The sequence below is a fragment of the Phyllopteryx taeniolatus genome, chromosome 2 (assembly GCF_024500385.1).
Source record: "Phyllopteryx taeniolatus isolate TA_2022b chromosome 2, UOR_Ptae_1.2, whole genome shotgun sequence".
In the NCBI taxonomy this organism is placed as follows: Eukaryota; Metazoa; Chordata; class Actinopteri; order Syngnathiformes; family Syngnathidae; genus Phyllopteryx; species Phyllopteryx taeniolatus.
The window spans coordinates 23,474,323-23,482,719 of record NC_084503.1 but is presented as its reverse complement, the minus strand read 5'-3'; positions in this window follow the sequence as shown (position 1 = coordinate 23,482,719).

The following is an 8,397-nucleotide window of genomic DNA, read 5'->3' as shown; positions in this document are numbered from 1 at the left end:
TTGCCCGTAGGTCTGAATGTGAGTGCGAATGGTTTGTTTATGTGTGCCCTGCGATTTGCTGGCAACCAGTTCGGACACCCAGACTTCCCTCTCCCCAGCCATTCATCCAGCTCTTCCGGGGGGATCCCGAGGCGTTCCTGGGACAGCCGAAAGACGTAGTCTCCCCACCATGTCCTGGGTCGTCACCCTGTTTGCCATGGGTGACCCTGCCAGGGGCATAAAGCCCCAGACAACTTAGCTCCTAGGATCATTGGGACACACAAATCCCTCGACCACGATAAGGTGACAGCTCAAGGAGGGGCCAAATCTGATTTCAAAATAAAAGTCCCCTGAAATATGTATAGTTCACTGTCACTGCCACTGATTTAAAACATTCATTTAAAAAAATCTATGTCAATACAACTTCTTTTAAGAAATAATTAGAAATAATCCGGCGGCACGGTGGGCCGACTGGTTAGAGCGTCTGCCTCACAGTTCTGAGGACTGGGGTTCAATCCCCGGCCCCACCTGTGTGGAGTTTGCATGTTCTCCCCGTGTCTGCGTAGGTTTTCTCGGGGTACTCCGGTTTACTTCCACATCCCCAAAACATGCACGGTTGGTTGATTGAAGACTCTAAATTGCCCGTAGGTGTGAATGTCTGTGTGAATGGTTGTTTGTTTATATGTGCCCTGTGATTGGCCTGCAACCAGTTCAGGGTGTACCCCGCTCCTTGTCCGAAGATAGCTGGGATAGGCTCCAGCACGCCCGTGACCCTAGTGAGGATAAGCGGTACAGAAAATGGATGGATGGATCAAATGTTTTAATGTCACTCATGAGGAAGAAAACGAAAGATATTTGAATGTTTTAATTTTATTTTCCTCAACAGTAGATAAACAAACCTGTATTCACCAGCTGTTGAGGATGAGGTGGAGGAGCTGCTTACAGTCAATGTGGAGAATTTCCAACATACAGCAGGGTAAAATGAGCTTTTTCCTGTGGTTTGATTTTACTGTACAATATTTTTGGTATTTAGATAATTTATAAAAGTAGGAAATTGTGTACTGTCTGGAATGTCCACAAATCACATTAGTCTTTGTCATTGCAGGGAGGGGATGACCATGGCAGTACCGGACATTGTAGCAAGGCTGTCATGTCTTATCGACCACACAAGAGTCAGTCGGCTAATGTTTGGGATGAAGCTGTCAGAGCTTTCAACCATACAACATACTCTGAAACCTATGACATGCTGGTCAGTTTTACTGATGATCCTGGTGTTGTTGAGGAGGGAATTGACACGGGTGGTCCAAGACGAGAGTTTTTAGAAGAAGAAGAAGAAGAAGAATCACCTTTTATTGTCATGAACATGTATGCATGCACATGAAATATGTTCTCTGCATTTAACCCATCGCAGTGAACACATGTTAGTGGAACACACTGGAGCAGGGGGCAGCTGAAGCGCCCGGGGAGCATTTTGGGGTATCAGTGTCTTGCTCAAGGACCCCACAGCCATGAGTCCGGGGGATGTTGGCGGATGGTCCAGTCGGGGTCTTGAACCTAGGTCCCCCACGGTGGTAGGCAATGATCTTAACCATTGGGCCACGGCTGCCCCGTTTAACTCTGCTAATGAAACACCTGAACGACAGGCCCATTTTTGATGGACCAGATGGACATCTGTTCTTGGTCTACATTGCAAACGGTATGCCTTGGGTTGTACTGTATAAATATACTCCATACATCCATCCATTCTCAACACCGCTTATCCTGGTCAGGGTCGGGGGGCGCTGGAGCCTTTCACAGCTCACTTTGGGCGAAAGGCAGACTACACCCTGCACTGGTCACCAGTCATTCGCAGGGTACATATAGACACGGACAACCGTTCACACTCACATTCACACAGTCACTGAACCCACACTCCCTGCACCAAAGTCAGGTGAGTGTACCACTACATCATCAGTGACTAAATATACTCTATTATACTAATTGGTTATTGATTATTAAATGTTTTTCCCCCTCTTAATATCTTAAAATATAAAATGAATTTTCATTTTTGCTATGTAAATTCATTTAAAGCTGTTAGGGAGGATGAATACTACCTGGCAGGAAAGATGATTGCAGTGTCAGTTGTACATGGAAGTCCAGGACCACATATCCTGTAAGAAGATCTCATTCATTATCTTGCAGGCCAGCGTTCATTCAATTCAACAGTTAATTTAATAACTGATCAAGAAATTGTGATACTTTGCAAGAGGTGAGAATAGCACAAAGTAACAGTGTGGTATGGCAGTTTTACATAGTGACCCATGTATTTAAGACAATGTGTCCTTCCTATGTGTACACAGAATTGGCTTCAATTCAGTTTTGATAGAGTACGGTATGGTATGGTTACATCTGCTAGGTACAATGTAACGGTATACAAACTAGGGAAGGATATATAGTAAAATACATACATTTATTTGGGTGTTTATACCCATTTGTGTCTTTCTGATTGAGAATGCTGCATCACTGTGTGCTCTGCAAGATTTAATCATCAGACACAGCACAATGTTACAGTTAACAGGTTGTCTGAGACAGGTGGCTACTGTAGAAGGAAAAAAAAAGAAATAATGACTAACTACCTCCAGTGGTGACTGCAACTCATCTGTAATCGATAGGTATGATCATATTTTGGATATGTTCTTTTATATGTATTATATAAGAAAATGTGCCTCATGGTCCCTGTCTTTGGTTTATGCAACCATATATTTTTTTCGATGACTCACAACATTTTTCCCTTCCTGTAATACAACTCGTGACGTCTCTTCACTCATTGCCTTTGTGCCAATCAATCAATCAACACACAACCCATTTACCACAAATGTATATTCTCCTAGGTGGTTTGTGATTATAGGGAAGCAACGTTTTATTATTTATTTAAGATATGCTTAGCACTTCACAGCACTGAAAAGGTGTTTGTGATCTCTTTGTAGATTCAAAGACGGTCTTTCAACCCTTCATTTTTTGACTGCACTCCAACAACACCCTACTTTGCTTGTCCTTGTCCTGTGCCACTCTGAAAAGCAACTCACTTTCTTTGAACTTGAGACTCTTCAAGCCTAACCCTAACCTAAGCCTAGCCTTTAGGGAGTAACAGGAGACAGAAAGAATGTCAAACCTCAGCCTACTGGGGAGTCTATCTCCTTGGCTATGAAGGGTTGTAAATTTTCTAACGAGTTGGGAGACGACATCACATTGGTGTATCTGAACATTTTTTCTTTGCAGATGGTCAAGCGTTTGTGTCTTTGGGGGACGTTATGATGTTTGCAACTGGGCTCACTACACTTCCCCAATCTGGCTTGGATTCACTCCCAAGAGTAGAATTCCTGGATGACTCTTCATTCCCAATGCCAAATACAGTTCATGTTTTAACACTTTGAAATTGCCACTATTACTCATACTGTGTGTTTGTCACAAATGAACTTTAGCTTACAAAATAGTCCAGGATTGGGATGTTTGTAAAATATCTATCTTCTTTTAGTTTAGGGGCCACATGCACCACTCACAAAAGCAATAGATATCCTTGTGTATACATTTGAATGCACATGTTCAATGTTTTAATACCTTTTTCATAACCTGCTGTTCTCTATCAAGGATTTGAATGGCTAAATTTACAACAGTTGTATTGATCCATGACAGGACCAATACATTTCTTGGTTTAATTGGAACTGGTATTCAAGCAGTCGTCTTCATGAGACAAGACAACATCTAACAATTGATCAACAGTACATGGCTTCAAATGGGAAGTGGCCACTGAGCACAGTGTCATCAGCAGGTGGCAATAGATCCTTGTGTAATTCAGTCCTGCTTTACAGAACAGCAGGTTATGAGAAAAGTACTGATACGTTGAACAGGTGTGCATATGCATTCCAAACTTTACACAAGGACAAATTAAGTTAACCTGTAAAGGTTGTAGGGAATTTCAGGTTCATCCTGACATTTCAGGCAAAAGCCCGAAATCCCCAACCTTTTTAGTCTATGTGCAATTTGCACAGACGATTAAAAGTTGATTTTATTCATTTCATTGATTACTATGTATATTTTTTGTTTATTTAATATTTAATTGTGTTACTTGTTTCAATTTAGGAAAATAAATTGGTATTATTTTAATGATTCATGTCTGGATGACGGCGGCACGGTGGCCGACTGGTTAGAGCGTCAGCCTCACAGTTCTGAGGACCCGGGTTCAATCCCCGGCCCCGCCTGTGTGGAGTTTGCATGTTCTCCCCGTGCCTGCGTGGGTTTCCTCCGGGCACTCCGGTTTCCTCCCACATCCCAAAAACATGCATGAATTGGAGATGCTAAATTGCCCATAGGCATGACTGTGAGTGCGAATGGTTGTTTGTTCCTATGTGCCCTGCGATTGGCTGGCAACCAGTTCAGGGTGTACCCCGCCTCCTGCCCGATGACAGCTGGGATAGGCTCCAGCACGCCCGCGACCCTAGTGAGGAGAAGCGGCTCAGAAAATGGATGGATGGATGTCTGGATGACCCAAAGAGTTAAGACTCCGTACTGGTGCTATCTGTTCTTTGTTGTTAAAAATGCACTTGAAGTTGCAGTTGAATTATCCATCCATCCATCCATCCATCCATCCATTTTCTATCCGCTTCTCCTCACTAGCGTCGCGGGCGTGCTGGAGCCTATCCCAGCTGTCATCGGGCAGGAGGCGGGGTACACCCTGAACTGGTTGCCAGCCAATCGCAGGGCACATACAAACAACCATTCGCACTCACAGTCACACCTACGGGCAATTTAGAGTCTCCAATTAATGCATGTTTTTGGGATGTGGGAGGAAACCGGAGTACCCGGAGAAAACCCACACAGGCACGGGGCAGAACATGCAAACTCCACGCAGGCGGGGCCGGGCATTGAACCCGGGTCCTCAGAACTGTGAAGCTGACGCTCTAACCAGTCGTCCACCGTGCCGCGCAGTTGAATTATTAATGATACAAATACTCATCACTTGGCTTGATATTTCCTTTTATTTAAGACGAAACATTGTGCTTTAAAATATATGGCTTCAATATTTTTTATTTTACTGCATTTATTGAATTAACCTTGCACTGGTGGACGCATTTGCAGCCAAATGTCTTCTCTTGCATGCTCTTTTTGTATTTCCTCTATCCACTATTGCTGCTGAAATCATGCAAATTCCCCATTATGGGATTAATAAAGGTTATTTTATACTCTAAATATTTATTGTATTAATGTACTTACATGACTTACTTACATTTATGGGCCCATTTTCTCAACTGACGTAGCAGCGGACGTATTAATCAATTTCCGGTTTCCGGTCCCTGTGTTTATGTAGCTGTCTAGTGTTAGCGTACAGTAAATTCAAGTGTTTTCCTCTATAAACACGTACTAATTTGCCTGATGTTTTGCTCTTCAAAGTTGGCTAATCTCCGCTATGACGCTGTTTTAGCCAGGCCTATGTGCCAAGTGTACTCTACCACCCAATCACTTATTTTGGTGTTTTGGAACTTCATATTACGATAGCTTAGCAACTGGCTTCCCTGCCATGTCTCCCGTCTTACCTTCCCTCCGTGATAACGATAGTCCACAAAATGTAGTTTTTTTTTCGCTGTCATGGAGGCGATGATTAGTGACTTATGCTGCGTTGACAACAGATGAGATGCACACGTTCATCTCCGCAGCTCGGCATCGTGTTTAGCCGCATTAGCTGTAGCTTGTGTGTGGGGCCCCCGAACTTGCTGCTTTCCGCTGTTCGGATACTTGTTGCATGCTTTGTATTTGCGCCGCCCCATCTAACCTAGAGACAAAAGGGACGCTGCATTTTGGACTAGCCGCTAATATAATGACGGTAAAGCCGCGCGTTTCCCACAATTAATTGTGAAATGCAAATTTTAAATATTGCCGTAACAAACACATCCGTTTTTGTTGTTAACCTGTGTTTATGATACCACTAGTTGAATATGTGGCTTATTTAATTGTCACATCAAACGTGACAAAAGTCTTTCAGTCCAAAACCGAAAATGCACTTTTGGGCCGAAATTTCTGTGCATCACTACACACACGTGTGTGTGTGTGTATGTATGTATATATATATATATATATATATATATATATATATATATATATATATATATATATATATATATATATATATATATATATATATATATATGAGGCGGGCAAATGAGCACGACACAAAGAAGTACACAGCTGCCTTTGTGTGGCCCAAAAAAAGCGGCTTTTGTCGCTTTAGAGGCTTTGGATGGAAGAGCTACAAGAAGGACCCCCCTCAAATAGACACTCAGTAAACATTCAGGAGGAGGCAGGGAGACAAAGTGGTGCTTTGGCATTATAGGATGAAGTGGGTTCATTGACTTACTGCTGACTACAACCACAACAATAAAAAACCTTATCTGAAAATAAATTTTTGCAAGTGCAGATGTACCTAATGTTATTGCCAGTGAGCATATAACACCACATGATGATTATAATTATTTTTATACATACATCTACAAATTTAGTTTTTTATTATTATTTTTGTCTAAAACACAAAATAAATGTATTTTTAATGTTGTTTTTTGGTATTAAAAAATGTATTCAGTAGTTTATTTTTTTATAGTATTACAATAATGATGACTGTAGGTGGCACGGTGGATGACTGGTTAGAGCGTCAGCCTCACAGTTCTGAGGACCCGGTTTCAATCCCCGGCCCCGCCTATGTGGATTTTGCATGTTCTCCCCGTGGGTTTTCTCCGGCCACTCCGGTTTCCTCCCACATCCCAAAAACATGCATTAATTGGAGACTCTAAATTGCCCGAAGGCATGACTGTGAGTGCGAATGGTTGTTTGTTTCTATGTGCCCTGCGATTGGCTGGCAACCAGTTCAGGGTGTATCCCGCCCCCTGCCCGATGACAGCTGGGATAGGCTCCAGCACGCCTGCGACCCTAGTGAGGAGAATCGGCTCAGAAAATGGATGGATGGATGACTGTAGCAATAGAAATATAAAAATACTTGTAATGTTGAAAAAGTACTTTTGTTTGTATTTTTTTAAATAAACTTTTGGGTTTTAAATAGAGTCCTTGTTTTTCTTTATTTGGATGCTTTGTATTTGGAATAGTTATTCTTCTTATTCTTATCCATCCATCCATTTTCTGTACCGCTTATCCTTACTAGGGTCGCGGGCGTGCTGGAGTCTACCCCACTATCTTCGGGTGAGAGGCGGGGTACACCCTGACCTGGTCGCCAGCCAATCGCAGCTTCTTCTTCTTCTTCTAGGCTCCAGAACGCCCGCGACCCTAGTGAGGATAAGTGGTTTATTGGCATATCAATGGTTAATGGACACTTTATGTCATAACCACAAGGGGTCAGTGTCCACCTCACACGACGGCTTATTGAGCTTGTGGAGTCCAAGCATACATCTAATACCGCTGTCACTCAAAGTCAACGTGTGTGTGTGTGTGTTGTGCGTGTTTGTGTGTGCGCGTGCGTGAACAACAAGACAAAGCATGGTGTAATCCATAAACAGTACTCACACTGAGTGCATGCTTGGGACTTGTTAAACAAACATTAGTGTCATCCTCACATCACGTCAGGTGACCTAATGCCCGGCTGTCCCCGTCCAATAGGAGACAATGGATTTGTGCCGGGAAACTTTAATTTCACCCATTCACCTGTACCGCATCCGACTTACATTCATGAGTGTCCAGTGGTTTACCATTGCTTAATTAGAAGATAAAGCCACTGTGGTTACATCACGGTTAACATCATCCATCCATCCATCCATTTCAACACCGCTTATCCTGGTTAGGGTCGCGGGACGCTGGAGCCTATCCCAGCTAACTTCGGGCGAAAGGCGGACTACACCCTGAACTGGTCGCCAGTCAGTCGCAGGGCACATATAGACACGGACAACTATTCGCACTCACATTCACACCGTCACTGAGTGGGAACTGAACCCACGCTGCCTGCACCAAAGTCAGGCGAGTGTACCACTACACCATCAGTGACGGTTAACATCATGTCCCAATTAATTCTGCTTTGTAAAAAGTGATGAAGCAAAGGTGATCAGGAAGTAGCTTGCTAGCATTTCTCTTAATGTGCATTCTCACAGGCTGCTAGCTATTGTCAATTACAGTTTTCCATATTCATGATTCGCTACGTGGGAATTTCTTTTGGAGCCTATCCTCAGTTATTCACTCAAAAACTCACCTATTAGTTGTTTTTGTGCTCGGGCCAAAACCCTGTCTCATATAAAAGTATAACTTTAGCGGCATCATATGTGAAGAAACTATGTCAACATGAGGGGAGGGGCTTTATTTAAAAAGGTCAATATCCTCCCTTAAAGAAAAGTAGCACTTTGCCACCATCTAGGTTATTTTAACCTCAGGGGGTGCTATCCGAAAGGAAAT